The following is a 16,869-nucleotide window of genomic DNA, read 5'->3' as shown; positions in this document are numbered from 1 at the left end:
ATATTGGACTTGAATCCTCTGCTCTGCATTTAGCTCACTGAGTAAATCACTCTCTCAGTGATTTACCAGACTCACAGACCTGTCTGTCTCCTTCATATTGTTCCCTTCTTGGATGGATGAGGGGTCCAAGAGTCAGAGAAGCCAAGAGCAATGCCTCCAGGAGGCCAGGCTCTTTCACTAGTCTGGCCCCTTAGGCGGGTCAAAGCTCAGATATTAGACTAAGGTGCACTCACTGTTAGAACGTTTGCAGTAACATCAGTAGAAGGGAATGGACACTGAGTGAGCCAGTATGGTGGTGTGCTTAAGAGTGCCGGACTGGAAAGAAATAGAGGGGGGACCCAAAAAAATGCAGGAATGATCTTCTGGAGGGCAGTCCAGGCTTCCCTGCGAGGTGAGTGTTCTAAGAGCCCGTCTGCATCTGTGCACACAGCAGGAGGCTGCATTTGGCTTCAGTGAGCTTTTTTTGGATACTCTTTCAATGTGTTTGCCTATCAAAGATAGGCTGGACATGCACAAGGTGGGCATGTCGTGAGCAGAGCCAGATGGTGCCGGAGGTCAGACTAGATGGCCCGGGAGACCCCTTCTGACTCGCTCTGTTTCTGTGTTTCTATGTTACTTTGTGATGGCTGATTTGCATGAACAACGTACTGCAATGAAACTTTGTTCAGCTGAGTGTTCAGCAGTTTTGACCAAAAACGGCGTGACCCTTGTGCCCCACCCTCCCTATTCACCTGATCTCACCCCATGCAACTTTTAAGGTTTCCCAGGATGAAAAAGGTCCTCAAAGGGAACTATTTTGCCAATGTGGAAGAGGTGAAACAAAAAACAGCAGAAGCACTAAAAGGCATCAAAATCAATGAGTTTCCACTGCTCAACCTGTTTTGAGCAGTGGAAAAAATGTCTCGATAGGTGTATTGCATCAAATGAAGAGTACTTTGAAGGTGACTGAAGTTTCAATATGTAAAAATCAATACATGATTTTTTAATAAATAAATTCCTGGGGGTTTTTTGAGTCCCCCTTCATACACGATCTGGTCACCATTTTCTTTTTTCAAACCTATACAAGAAAGACACAGTGTTAGAATAGGGAATGGAGCAATATACACAAGAAGCCAAAAATTTACAGCGAAACACAGAGCAATATTGAATGAAACAATTACCATCTCTCAAGATATTAAAAATTCTTTTAAACCACCTAGACCAGATGGCCTCAGAGCAATGTATTACAAATATTTAGAAGAAAAATTAATGTTGCCACTTCAAAGAGTAATGAACTAAATTACTCCCACTTCATGGGAGGAAGCCCATATAACACTGATATATAAGGAAGGTAATGATCCCACAACTCCACACTTCATACTTCTAAAGACCTGTCTCACTACTAAAGGGTTGTGGATTATACAAATTTTACCTCAATAATGTCAGAAAGATTAAGAAAATGCACAACCCCGCTCCACACAGATCAGACCAGCTTTGTCCCAAAGATACTTATGAAGAATAATGTTCATTTTGTTATCAATTTAATTGAGCTTGTAAAGAAAAAGAAGGAGGAGGCAGCATTTATTTGTAGATGTGAAAAAGGCCTTTGATAACATGTCTTGGTCCTTTCTATTGAAAACTCTTCAACATCTAGAGTGTGGACCATCTTTTATGAATTAGATATATATACTAAACAATAAACAAAAATTTGGATAAATGGAACATTAACCAATAATTTCCAATTAGAAAAAGGAACATGTCAAACATGTCCACTATTGCCACTTTTATTTATTCTCATGTTGGAAATTTTAGCTACAAAAATAAGACAGCATACTAAAATTAAGCACCTGAAAAAAGACAGAGAAGAATACGAAATGAAATGTCATGTGAATGATGCAGTTCTGACCATTTTAAATCCACATTTATCAATGCAACATATAATGGACCAAAGTGAAAAATTTGGATCGTATTTCAGTTATAAAATCAATGAGAGAAAAACAAAAATTATATCAGAATTTGTAATGAAACAAGAAGAGAAAACAATTAACAAGTCTCAGGATGTAAAATAACTTCTAAACTGGTTAAGTATCTGGGTTTAAATGTGACTGGACATAATGATACCCTATTTCAGGATTATTACAAGATATTGTGAACAAAGATCCAAAGTGACTTACAATGATGGTCTAAATTAAAAGTGTCATGGTTGGGAAGAATCTCTATCATAAAAATGAAAGTTTTACCTAAATTATTTTTTTTATTCCAAATGCTACCAATTTTTATACAGGTAAAAAGCTTTCCAGAATGGCAGAGAGAATTGAATACTTTCATTTGGAATGCGAAAAAGCCAAGGATCAAATTTAAAATCTTACAAGATGAAAAAGAGAGAGGAGGCCTCACAAAAGCTAATATTAAATTATATCACTATACAGCCAGTTTGGTTTGGATCAAGATTGAATCATAAATCCTAATGAAAGTCTCAAGAAATTGAAAACAACAGATTTGAAAGAAGGAATACATAGTTCCCTATAGACTAAGGAATCTATCAAAAAAGCTTTACCACTAAACAATAGTTATATACTCCGAGATTGTCTAATAAAAAAATGCCACTACTTAAAAGGAGAATTAGTCCTCCAATTTTCCCTCTGATGTCTCCAATAGAAGCATATTATGGTAAGTATTTAAGGAAAATTGACAATTCCATAACATGTGGAGGCATGATTGACCAACGTGGAGGAATTAAGTCATAGTAAGAATTAAAAGATGAAGGAAAAATATAAAATGGATTATTTACTACCAATTGGTATCAAGATTGAAGAAAAAGGTACCATAAGAGACTTGATGAACTTTGAAAATCTGATTACACAGCAAAAAGGTCATTTATTAGGACAAATCTACAAGCATCTACTTCAATATGATTCTGAAACTGAGCAAGTAATAAATATGCATGCTAAATTTCAGGAAGAAATACTGTTCCATCAATGGGAAACTTTGTGGATGAAGGATATAAAGTTTACAGTTAGTCAAGCATTGAGAGAAAACTTGTACAGGATGTATTTCTGGTGGTATATTATTCCAAAAGATATAAAGAAAATGGGAAAGAAATACATTGGAAAGTGTTGGAAATGTAAAGCACTAGATGGAACTTTTAACCATATGTAGTGGTCATGTGACAAAATAAAAAATGGAAAGAAATACATGTGGAAATGCAGAAAAAAAATCATGGCTGCCAAGACCATGTTGCTGAGCATTGTACCAGAAACTCTGCTAAAGAATATGGTAGAGTGATTCAAATATATGATAACTGCAGCCAGAGTCATAATTGCTTCAAAATAGAAAGCAGAAGATAACTCAGCTACTGAGGACTGGAAAAATTAATTAGCAGACTATGCAGTGATGGCAAAACTGACTAACTATGTAAGCAGAAAAGCAGCCAAAGAATTTAATGATATACGGAAACTCCATTATGCACAGCTTACTTTATAGAAAAATCTACATATGAATAGAGTGGAGTTTTCGAAAATACTGTTGGAGATTAACATTAAACTAATGTTCCGCTATGATAGTAAGGACAGATGCATAAATGGAATAGCATTCTTGAAAATATTGTCAGAGATTAACTCTTGTACTGATAGTAAGCTGACTTAAGATGACGTCTAACTATATCATAACTGTGGTTAGAGTTAAAACTGTTTTAAAATGGACAGCAGAAGAAATTTAGACTGGAAAAATAACTCAGTTGACTATGTAGTAATGGTAATAGAGGATAACTAGTCAAAGGAAAGGATAAGGGGAAATTGTATTACACACAACTTTTTAATAGGGATAATAACAATGGAAAAATGTAAGTTAAAAGGGGACATAAATTTTTCAAAAATTGTTTGAGATTAGAAGAATCTTCAGTGAATTTTAACTTTAAAAATGTGATTGAGTAGAAAGGATAGTAATGGTTGATTTGCAGCATTATTTTAAATGCTTGACTTTCTAGGTAATATTTGTCTAAGAAGTCTTGGCATTTCTTTTTTAATTTTTATTGTATTCTTACCCTTTTCTTTCTTATTTTTTCTGTTATTAAAATATTTTTTAAAAAATGGAAAAAAGAGAGTATGGAACTGGGACTCAGGAGATATGAGTTCTAGTCCTGACTCAGCCATGTAGCTAACTGGGTGGCTTTGGACCAGTCACAGCCTCTCAGTCCAACCTACCTCACAAGAATGTTGTGAGGATAAAATTGAGAGGAGGAGAATTGCCCTGAATTCCTTGGAAGGGAAAAAAGGTGGGATATAAATATAATGAATGAATGAATGAATGAATGAAAGATCTCTAATGGTGATGGGGGTGGAGAAATTCCTGCTTCCAGGCAGTTGAATGTGCCACTGCCAGGGGATCTTTCACAGACAATGGCAATGATGCTCAAACTAACTCTGATTAGTACTGCCCTGAAGACAACAATAGTAAACCCTATAATGAAACAATCTAAAATGAAACAAGGGGAGACTTCCAGGTCAGAAGGCATTCAACCAGCTACCAGGGGAGAGGAAAGGATGGTGAATACCACGAACACCACAAATGGTCTCAGTAAACCATTTCTACTGGATTTTCCTGGCCCACATGCATATTGATGATCTCAAAGAACTCTGACAGGTTGGTGATTAAGGATTTCCTCTTCTGGAAGCCATGCTGATTCTTTTTCAACAGGGCTTGTCCATGTGCTTACTGAATCTATCCTTAATAATGCCTTCAAGCAGTTTACCCAGTGCAGATGTTAAGCTAACTGGCCTGTAATTCTGCAGAACCCCTTCTGGATCCCTTTTTAAAAAAAGATTGGTGCTACATTGGCCATCCTCCAATCCTCAGGTACAGAGGCTGACCTTAGGGACATATGAAATAGTCTGGTAAGAAGGACAGGCTGGTTCTCAAGAAAAGACATTTTGGAGTGTATTTACATAACAACCATTTCATGCTGTGCTCCTGAATGGAATGTAAAAATGTGATAAATCACCTCAACCATGGGAGACTGAAGATAGGGCTGCCTAGTAAACCATGATGTGATGTGGAGAAGTCCAGAAAAGGTTTCTATTTACAATTCATCCCATATACCGACACACAGACATGCCCCCACTATATATGACAGACTTCTCACTTCTTTTTGTAAGCCACACATAGAATTTATTAGAAAACCTAAAGTTAACTCCCCATTCTACTCACAAATATTTCCTTTTTTAGATAAGAGACTTGTTACTGTTTGTCACATACCAAGATATATTAATAAACATAATGGTTCTGGGGAGAGATGTGTGAGGACTCTGCCTTGGAAGTGGAAATCCATCAGATCCCCTTGCCTCAGCTATCTGGACTCCAGCCTGCTTTCTTGCAGTCCTAAGTCCAACTTGGCACCACGTCGTTGCGTGGACGTCTGGCAGGAATCAAACGCATGCAAATGTTATGCAATCAGAGTCCCTCTTCTGCATGTGTCACTTGTGGGCTTTGTATGCACTGCATGTGCCGCAGAGGCTGCCAGGTTGCACAAGAGCAGCTCTGCTACTCTTATGAACATTTGCAGACTTGATCTCAGCTCAGCTTGCTTCCTAAGGCAAGGCCAAGCATGAGAAAGATGTCCAATGAGCTGAAGAGAGCCTGGTATGTCCTGAATATGTACAATCTTCACATTCTTTTCAAAGGAAAGTGTCTTGCCACCCAAATTCAGACCCCAGAAGCCTACCACAGACTAAAGACAGAGTTGTGAGCACAGCAAAAGCACTGTCCAGGGAAGGTGTGTGCACAAGTCAAATCCAAGTCCATTTATCTGATAGCTGCAGTGATGTGTTGGCAGTAATCATAACATTGGTCAATAACAGACAATAGGAGCGTTCCACATAGGTGAACAGAAACAAGCAGAGTGGGAAAGGGAGTCAGGTTTGCCACCATGAAAGTAAATCTAAACGCCGTGCCTTCTTAGGTCAATTTTAACACAAGGCATCATTTAAAGGTAGTAGACGCCACCCATCAGTCACCCACACATTTGTCAAGTCTCAGAGTTTGGGCGGAAGTCTCAGAGCTTTAGCCTCCATCTCAGGGTGAGCGGATTCTTTCCCATAGTCTGTAAAGGTTTTTTTTTTTACTACCTGCAGCCCATTTCCTTCAGGTTCCACCCCAAAGCTGCTTGCAGCATTGCTAGGCTCTTCTGCTATCCCACAAGCACCATCCCATGGCACTAAGGTGGTTACTGAGTCTTCTGCTATGGCCCTCAAGAGAGTGTGCAACCCTACGGAGCACACAGCAGCAGGAAGTGGGAGGGACAGTGGTGGGGGCCTGATTCAGTAGCCCTTGCTCTGTGGTTCTAGTTCCCTGCCTGAAACCCACAAGAGCAACTGCAGGCACCTTCAACAGGACTGGCTCAGATTCACTAAGGTCCTAGGCAGCTTCCTATATGCCTATAGCTGCAGCCAGGCCTAAGGTCCTTCTTGACTCTCTCTAGTGTCAACATGAATTCCCACCACACATGCCTGCTGTTTTCTCTGACTCACTGGGATGCCACATTTGAAGAATGCCACCTATCGGACCGTCTGCTCACCTATCTACTTAACAGTCAAAATAACTAGTAGAAACAGTTCATAGGCAAGGCTAGTAAACATTTGCAGATGTGATCCAAGAAATATACAAATTTATCACCTTATAGTGCAGAACTGTATCACCATTCAGTGCAGAAATAAATGGTGCATTCAGATAATTGAAACAAGTTGCAAATGCAGTGAAACCACAGATTCAGTGGAGATGGGCAAGTGCCCAGGGTACACCTTGCCTGAGACCCATCCATGCAGTGGCCAACTGAAGGTATAAGCTGCAGTGCTCTACCCCTTTGTGTGCGAGCTGGGATGAGTGGGAAATTAATTGAAATTGGGTCTTAATATGAACTTAATTTCACACTTTCAAGCCTCTAGGTATACCGAAACCTTTGGAATTTGCACTTCCCTGTTTTTTTTTCAAATGAACGTGAAAATTGAAACATGCACATGAACTGTGCATACTATGAAAAATATTCCTTAAAATGTCTTATAGTCATGCTAGCAAAAATAGACAATATGTATCAGGAGAAATGTGTGCAAAATTATTATGAAATTCCATGCAGACTTGAAAAAAGTCACAGTTCAGGATAAACTAAAAACCAGTTTGATGGAAAAACTGGAAAGTGAGAGAAACTGGAACTGGCAGATTCCCCTGACTCCACCTGGGACTAGGCCCTATTTAACATAATGGAAGTTACTTGGCAGATATGCAAAGGATTGTGCAGTTAACATGGTTTTTCAGAAACTGGAAGAGTTGCAGTCTGTTCTAAGTATTTTTCAAGAATACAAAAGGTACATTGTATCACTGGTTTCTGGAGGAGAAACTGACTTCCTGTACATCTCTGCTCTATCTTGCTTTATTCAGATTTCAACAGAATGTGGTGCAGTGTGCCTAAACAGTGCTTTGGATCCTGCAAGCCCCTATTCCCCCGCAGTGCTCACATGGACTATTTAGCTGTTCAAGAAACTTCTGCTCTGAGCCCATTATGTAAGCTTGAATCCACAGAAGTCACTTCCTCAATGGGAAGGCAAGCAGTAATGGGGATGAATCATGCAATTGCATCCCCCTTCCCTGCAAGATTGCACAGCTGCCACGCTAAGTTGAACGATTTCAAGAAGAGGTCTGTGCAGAATAAGGACAGCTGGTTTATGCAAGAGGATCTGTGTAAAATGCTACAGATGCCCTAGTGGTACTGCACTTTTTAAAAAAATACAATGTGGAGCTGTCCCATCAGCTCAGAGCAAATATTTCAAAGGAACAGGCTGGTATTTACAACAAATCTGAACTGAAATGAAATTCAAACTGGAGGATATTCCCCACGGGTACACACTTCTTATCCCAAGAGTCACATTGTTTTCTTCTGAACACTGAATGAAAAGCGGATGCTGCCTTGCCAAGGAGAAGCTGCAAGATATATATTTCGGTTAACATCCAAAGGAGGGACATTTTTCAAAGGAGATGTAGCAGAAGAGAATGCAAGATTAAGGCATTCAAGGGAAAGGACCTTTCCTGGTCGTTTTTGCATGAAAGAAATTACAAACTAGATAATGAGCTCAGCAGAAGCCAGGTGGAATAGTAGAATGGGAACAATTTCCATGGGATACCATTTCCTGAGTGCTAATTGCAGGAATCGTGCTTTGGAAACCAATCATAATCATGCGATTTTCAAGCCCATTCAGCTCCTGCCCCATGCAATGAACTCTGATTTGAGCAGGGCTGTGTGAACAGTGACTCTCACCTTATCTTGTGCTTCTGACTCATGGCATCACATCTCCACATTGTGCACTTCAGCACTCGGGCTGTGGATGAGGAATCTGTGGTAGCAGCAGAACTAGCCAGTGTGGACTTTGGACCTCCTTATATCACTTTTGCTGGCTGTCAGAGTGGGCCAGCAAGGTTGGTGATGCCTTACATTAAATATATTCCCTATCAAGAAACAGTCAAGCCCTAACCTCAGTGGCAGCCACGTTGGGAATGACATGCTAAAGTTTATATTTTTTCATATGCTCCAACTGACCCTATTTTCTAGGGACAGTTCTTGTTTTTCTGTTACCTATGCCTGTTCCTGTTTTGGTCTTGCTTTGCCTTTTCTGCAAAAATTAAAAAAGTTAAAAAATATTAACTGTGCAATTTACAAGGGTATGTGAAAAATCTGCTCTGTTGGACTTATTTATTTAGGAAATTTATAGGCTGTCCCATTACTGTTGTCTCTGGATGGCTTACAGCATTGTTCTAAATCCTAAATAAAATAAATAAGCTATTCCACGAACTTTTAGTATGGATTTCTCCATTTTGCATCTCTCAGAAATGGATGTGGACCAAATGAGTTCTGCATTTGGAAATTTATACATTTCCAGACTTGCTATGCATGGAACATCCAATTAAATATGCACACTTGAAAAATGTAGAAAGAAAAATGTGCATACTTGAAAAACATGTACAGACATGCTTTAGCCAGCAGGTGGCTGGCATAAAAATGGGCACATTTTGGAAAATGTGCAGAAAAAATTCAACCACTGAAAATATTTTCAAAGTATGCCCCCGAATGCATATAGATTTATTTGCATGCCCACCCTCTGGTGCAAGTTCCTTGCAGTTTGTGGCTACCGCTGCTCTGGCAGACCATGCAGTTGTGCTGCATGAAAGGTGGGCTGTGCTGGAGCTTGGGTAACTGAGCAACAGTGGGATGCACTGGCCAGATTGACCCAACGAGCACAGAGGAGATACGGCTGGGTGGGCTGGAGGGGCAGCATGAAAGCAGGGCTATTAGCAAAGCAGGGCTATCCTTACCTGTGTGAAAGCTTCCAACTGGCAGTGGCACAACAGGGCCTTAGGTCTGCCTGCGGGGATGTGGGACTTGTGGTCCTGTTCTACAGGGAGGGGCCTGCCACCTCATGTAGAGAACTCATGACATTCTAGTAGGCTATGGCTTCATACACTTCCCATCCATCCCAGTGCATAAAGTTTGGCAGGCCAGAGAGGGACTTGGGGGTTTCAAAAGCATCTTCATGTGTGGTTCTTTGTCTTTTCCTCCCCTTCTCACAAGGTGCTATTTGCCCAGTTGGGCAAAGAGGAAAGTGAACTCCCAGCACCTCTGCTGTCCTGCTGACTCAATCCTCCTATGAGGAAGATCCACTCCGGTCCTCAGCCTCTTCCCTGTCCTTGAGGAGCCCACGGCAAGCCACATGTGCTCCCTGAAGCAGTGAGAATGCACCCAGTCCTGAGCCATCTGGCAGTCATGCTTTCCCTTTGCTCTGGATGCTAGAGCTGCTGGTAGCAGCCAAGGTGGCCATCTCCAGGCTTCCTTCAGCCACAGAACGCTGCCCACAGGAAGGCAAGTAACACCCGCTCAGTGCTTTGTTTCCCTGCACTAGAAACCTGCCCTCCCATCTTCCCCACTGGTGCTCTTTTCCAGTATCCTGGCAGGGAGCTCATGTGATTGCTTGCTCCTAGTGAGTACAAGGCATGTTCCATCCATGCAGCTCTTCAGCAAAAGTTCCCTTCCCTTCACGCCTCTTGAGTAGAAGCTCCCCATACCTGCTGTGGATATCACAGGGAACTGCAACAGGACCACCCGCCCGTTCTCCATTGCATGTCTGTGTGTGTGGGTGCAGAAGGGTGGGCTGGAAAGGTCTCCAGTTGCCAAGCCCTTTGGTTGCCAAGTTAATGCAAAGAGGTGGGGAAAGAGAGACTCTGAGCACTAGTGCAGGAGAGACACACAGGCAGTAACCTGAGGCATCAGAGTTGAAGGGAACAAGAAAGCCCCTGACCATGAGTGTGAAATGTTGGTGAGGGCATGTGATCTCTAGCTGATCATGAAGTTCTTGGAGTGGAAAGACTGGGGTTCTTTCCTTCATTATCCAAGCCACTACGTATGTCAATACAGCTTGGGTGAGTACAAATCTGAAGAGAAGACTGAGGGCCTCTGCTAACCTTTACAGTCTTTTCCCCCTTCCAGTCCCCTTTCTTTCCTCTTGACTGATTTTTGTTTTGCTTTTCTAGGGGGGAAGGTGTATCCCTCCATGATCACATCCATTTTCTAAGGAATGACCCTTAGGCTTCCTGCCTGCCAATCCCATGCTAAGTAATTTTCTGGTTAAATTTTAAACAGAAAAACTGGAGATAGCCAAAGGTCTATACACGGGCATGCTCGTCTATTTTTAAAGCTGATTAGGAGTTTAAAATGAAACCAAGTCCTTTGCTTTCCAGTAGTACTCAAGCTCTCGAACTTTAAAGTGGGAGGCATGTCTTGAGTGGGGATGGTGCGCGAGCCAGTGATGCAAGGAGGTGTTCAGCAGGAGGGGAGGGGTGCGAGGGGAGCACAAAAGCGATTTGATGAACATATTTCACCTGCCCTCTCCCACCCTCCCCCATTCTACTTTATTCAGTAATCAAAGGATATTCTGAGCCTCTCAAAAGCCATCAGCCCTCATTGAGAATGAAATAGAGTACATCTTCTCCAAAGCCTTTACAACAGCAATCATTTCAACATGCTGGCTGGCCCGAACAGGGAAGCTCTTAGAGGAAGAAAGATGGATTTGAATGGAGAGTGGGGAGGGGGGGGGGAAGAGAAACCAGCCCAAACAGCTGAATAGAAAGTTGATGATAATCTCCCCAATTTCATTACTGGGGGGGAGGTAAAGAAGCCCATAATTGTGCACTCTTGGCCTCTTAGGGGAAAGAATGGCTGCCTTGATGAAATGCTTTTTTTTCAGATGAGTTAGTACAGATCTGGGAATCTACTGACAATAATGCTTTCCCCCACCCCCAAATGATTTCAGGAGAAAATATTCATTAACTTCCTAAATCTGAATGTTATCCTTATTCCTTCCCCCTGCCTCTGTTTCCTTTTATATCTCTGATTTATATCTCCGATGGTTTCTTAAGAAAAGCAAGGAATAATAAGGCAGCAGTATCCTTCTCTAGCTTACCAAAATATATTTTCCCCTATGGGGTCATGCCTAAATTACATATGACTCATAAAACTACAAACCAGCTCACGCACATGCACGCTCGCGCTCTCTCTCACACACACACATGCACACACGAGTTCCCTAAGAATATCAAACCTTTCACAAGATCATAAAAATTAGCCTTTCAAACAGGAGTGTAACACTTGCTAACAATTGGCTAAACAGAAGCAAATCATATTTACAAGCATCATGACTGAAACCTGGCCCTAATTGGTCATTCCTCACAGCATGGCTTTTCTATGGAAGACAGATCAGTCTTTGACTCTCACCTAGCCTGGTCCAAACATACAAGCACTGCTGAAAGCCTCTTTCCTAGCCAAAGAATAGGAAACTGTTCCTCTGTTTTATGGAAAAGCCCTCAGCTGGGACAACCACAGGTGACATTAGCTACTGTGATTCCCCATCTGGTGTTGGGTTTTAGTATACCAGCTAAATAATCTTTTTGCTCCTTTGCTTTCATGGCCTCATTTACAGCTGAGAACATTCACTAACCTGAAACACAAGCATTTGCACACTTGAAGCATTTGCCACACCAGCCCTAAAAAACTGTTGATGGTTGTTATTGCCACGTTACTGGAATGGGGGTGGTTTGAGTAGCTAGTGCAGGACAATTCTGTTAGATAAGTGCAGCCTAGCGGTTTTCAGTATACAAATAAGCACAAGCCATGCCATGCCATGCCATGCAACACACAAAATGACCAGGTAGGCTGAGTTGGACTGCTGGCTGACCGTATGAGGAAACTTGACCAATTGACTGCTTTGGCTAGGCTCACAATTAGAGGATGGTAACTGGAGCTGATAGCCAGGGTATAAAAGTTTATTGAACTGCGCCACAAAGTGTGAAGACTGCTTTGTTTCAAGGCAGCGGTTTCACTCTTCAGCTGAAGCCTGTTAATAAAAACTAGCTTTGAGCCTACATTGTGTCTGTGCTTCCCTCTTGAAATGGCAAATTGGCACAAGTCCTCTCAGATGAATTACTGGGTGCCATTTACGTGATGACTCTGTAGCCCTGTGTGTCTACCCAGTCTCCTGGTTGCTTTAGGAAATGTTGGGGCAGGAGAGGGGGCCAGCTGGACCATGGCAGCAGCGCAACACGTTGAGGACATTGTTGGGATGGATGCATGTGCGGCACTTCAGGGGATCTCTGGTCTCTGTTGCAGCTGCTCTGTTGCAGGAGGCCTGAATAGGGCCTTTCCCCTGCTCTCCTTGTGCAGGCTGAGAACTGAGCCCATGTGCCACACAGGCCCTCAGGGGTTTGTGTGTTCCTCTTGTGCTATGATGATGAAGAAGCTGCTGCAAGTTGTGAGTGCAGCCCAGGAGGGGACTGCAAGCTGAGCAATATTAACAAAAGTGAACAGAATCAGTGATTTTTAAGAAACACTGGATTTTTATGTTAAAAATAAATAAAATGCTAAATTTCCCTTTCACTTAAAGTGTACTTCCAGAGAAACAATTCATTCTGATAATAAATATAATTAACTTACACTTAAAGTCTTTTAAAAATGGGGTTGCCTACCAATCAAATCTAAGCATTAATTTCTGTTTCCATTTCATGAAGATGGCTTTGAACCAACTTAACTTCCAGCTCTTGCTCTTTGGAAGTTCTGAGCTTCCAGGATCTCTGACTGCCACCTGTGCCAAGATAGCAACTTGACATGATTGTCAGTGATTTTTGCTTATGCAGTGCTGATGGTAAAGCAAGGTGGAGATGAAAAATGATACAATATAGGATGGCAGATTAAAAAAAAAAAACTCCTAATATGGATATTTAGCTTGCTTTGACCTGTCCTATCAGGCTTGGGCAGGCCTTGTTTTTTTTTTTTTTTTTTCCTACTTTGAGTTTTGCAAGGGCAAGGTTGGGCCAAGACAGGGTGAAGCAGAGAGGAGAAACACTCAATTTCCAGAGGCAGCAGAAAACAGAAATGCAGAGAAACATGGCAGTCTCGATTTCAATGAAGAATTGGAGACTAGGATTTTGGCAGGTTGGACTCACAGCTACAAGAAAACTGGCTGGAGTCCAGGAGGCCAAGCCCAGGGAATCCAACTCAGGGATTCCAAGCCCTGAAGCAGAATTCTCCCACATCCCTAGTTGAGACCAGGTCAATGCTATGACCACAGATGTTAGGGCTTGTTTCCCCATATGACCATAGCCCTGGATTTTGTATCATCTAGCTTGATGAAGAGCCCTGGAGAATCCAAAAGCTTGCACAGGTTTGTGGAATTTTGGTTGGTCTCAATTATCCAGCTGTGTATTTTGATTTGTTTTTCCTCATGGACCAGCAGAACATAATTTTATGTATGTTTTGTGCATACAAAGATGGGTGGTCTCAGGAAGAAGCATTCCTGCAGTTCAAAACTCAAGCCGCATGCAAATTTTAATCTTTTGAAGCAAAAAGTGATTGGTAACAATATGAAGTAAAACTGAAATCCTGATGGGGCATATGCATTTTTCTCCCGCTCTCAACAAACTCAGCTGCTGGAGTATTCACCAATGTTTCCAGGATGAAGAATACCATTCTAGGATGATTCATGTGAAGTTTTAAGTGTTATGGATATGGATACTGGTGCCATAAAACATCCAATATGACATCCTTAAGAGTGTTGCTCTGTGTTTGTGCATCTGTTTCCCCACTCTTATTCTTAAATGTTCTTACAAAGCCTCTTGCATGAAGCTTGACTAGAATATTCTACTGTTTCAGTGCTGTCAAACACCCAGAATAGTCTGCCTCTCTGTGTAGGCAACTAAATGTCATGGAATATGACTATGCAACAAATCTTGTACAGACGCACACATGTTGTTGCAATAAGTGCTACATATGTGAATTACAACCACACAGCATCTTGCCTCCCCTCTGCAAATGTTCCTGTGGAGCAGCAGGCTCTCCATGCCTCCAGCCCTCAAGCTGCAATCCTTGTTGGTCCTTCACACCTATTTTCAGAGTTAGGAGTCACTGAACCTATCTACCTAGCTCAGGAGAACTATCTACAGAAGCACAGAAAGAATCCTGCCAGGTCAGTCTATGTGCCCATCAAGCCTATATTGTTTGCAGGCTCCTAGGCAGACCTCTTTCATGGGAGCTCTTGGGTGCTGCCACATCATTCAAGTTATGGAGGCCCTACTCTAGAGGCACTGAGGAGCAAATCTCTTCTTTGGTTTCTAAAAATATTCATTCAAATAATGGCATAGTTTAATGAAACATGTTGTTGTTTTTTTAGAAAATTGTTCTCTGGGAAAAAGTTCCAGACCCTGTAGATGTCAACTTTCTGCCCTTACTTTACCAAAGAGCATGAAACTTCCCTATAAAATTTAATTTCCCAGTAACAATGAACATAAACTGCCTAAGCTGCTTCAATTTATTCCCCATTCATGGTAATAGCACCAATTATAATGGGTCCATTTAATATTAATATTCATTAGAGCAAACAAGTGTAAATCCAAGTCACCCAGAGGAAACAAAATGTCATAGAATGGTGATTGTACAGTTTAAGGAACCATTTGGAATGCATTTTGGTTGTTTTGTTAAGTCCTACAATTTTCAATTCAATTTTTTAATGCACAGGTTCTTGTAAAAGGGGCATATAGCAACATGGAAAGCTGACTGAAACTGAGCCATACCATTGATTCGCCTAGCTCAGCATGGGTTTCACTGGCTGATAGGGGCTCTCCAGGGCCCTAGCCTGAGATGGTTTTGAGCCAGCCCTGCTCCCAGGGGCCTTTAGCCAGAGAAGGAGCAGGTTGTTGTTGCTCTTTAAAAACCGCTGAACACATCCCACTTGCAGCACCAGCTCTCTTTTGAAAAGCAGCTTGCACATCCTCAAGTGGGCAATCGCTTCCATAAAATGTGCCCTTAAAAAAAAAAAAAAGAAGATGCACATTTTAAACTGCCTTTTCCAAAAAGGATACATTCCCATTGGGAAAAGTGTGCACTTTCCTGGGCACTTGGAAAATGTGCATTCCTCCTGTTCAGAAATGAACACAAAATGAGGAAGGCACTCACATCTGGGAGCAAGAACAAGGCGAGATGAGCAATGGGTGACCCCCAGTGAGGACAGGCATGGATTGTTCACCCACCTCTACTCTTAGCTTGAGAGGACAGGGATGGGAACTGCAGGGACCTCTTTCTGCATTCAGAGCATGCGCTGTGACTCCTTGCCTGGAAGCAACAGAGCCCCTGAGAGCTATAAGAAGTTACAGGTACATTTAGGTCTCAAATGGTGCCGTATGGCACCATGCAGGAGGAACAGAAGAAACAGTCTCAGCTTCATGTAAAGGGGGACATCCAGAGGAAATTCAGATCCATCAGAACGGCAAACTGAAATGGCTGCACCCTGTCTGGACACAAAGTCCCTCCATTTGTCCACTGTCCCCAGGAGTGCTCCACAGAGAATCCCACTCAGTTCATCCTCCACTGTTCTGTTGCTTTAAATTAGCTCTTTGCTCCTCTGATCTTCTAAATGGCATGAAGCTGCCTTGCTGGAAAAGTTCCTCTCTGATTCCACGGTGATTTCATTTCAGTCAGGAGGCTGCCAAGAGAGATGCATAGCAGCCTCCCCAACCTAGTGTCCCCCAGATGGTTCAGACCTCAGTTCTCATCCATCACATAGTATTATAGTTGCCCAAAACATTGCTCTGCATCACTCCATCATTGCCTGTAGCCGAGTCAGGATTCCCGTTGCCGCTCCTAATACAGTGGAAGGGACATGCCAGTGGCCTCTTTTCCAAGATCAGCATGTACCTCCAGGTTATTGCTACAAGATATACCCGCACTTACCTTTCTACGGTTTGCTCACAAAATGTTTATATGCAAGGTCACTGGTAGAGCAAGTGAATGGGGAAGTATGGACAATTTATACCTGGAAAATCCTATGCCTGGCTAACATAGATATAAAGGGGGAGAGCTCATAGCCGTGTTTAATGGGAACAGACAGGATGGCCATGTTGCATTAGCAGCACATTCATCTGAATCCTGTACCCACTTGTACCGATGTGCAAACTTGTGCCATGGGGCTAGGCTCTCTCTCTCTGTGACCTGAGAAAAGAGTCGTGTATCCCGCTGCAGGCTACAATCTATGCGCACTGGCTGGGAGTGAGGGCCTTTGAACTCGGTGGAAGAGCACGAGCAATGCCTGGCACTGTTAGTATCACCCTGCTGCTGGTTAGCATCATCAGTCATATGGCAGGCTGTGAGTAGATGGACCCTGTTTCCCCTGCCATTCCAAAAGGGCAGCGCTGCCAGTACAGCGTCTGCCTATGTTCAGTAATTATGCAGACGAGCCTGCCTGAATGCATACTGCACTTCCATTTCCTGGGGACATGTGGGAGTCATTAAGTCCAGCAAATAGCCATGCTACA

General features: G+C 42.2%; 1 protein-coding gene across 8 annotated transcripts in view; it reads right to left on the bottom strand.

The window, feature by feature from the left end:
- Positions 1-16,869, bottom strand: part of ERBB4 (erb-b2 receptor tyrosine kinase 4) — a 935,345-nt gene that overhangs the window by 23,328 nt on the left and 895,148 nt on the right. The gene's annotated exons all lie outside the window — the stretch shown is intronic.

This window comes from Varanus komodoensis, unplaced genomic scaffold (genome assembly GCF_004798865.1).
Source record: "Varanus komodoensis strain SLA01 unplaced genomic scaffold, ASM479886v1 scaffold23, whole genome shotgun sequence".
NCBI classification, from domain to species: Eukaryota; Metazoa; Chordata; class Lepidosauria; order Squamata; family Varanidae; genus Varanus; species Varanus komodoensis.
The sequence above is the reverse complement of the archived record's forward strand: the minus strand, read 5'-3'. Positions and strand labels throughout refer to the sequence as shown.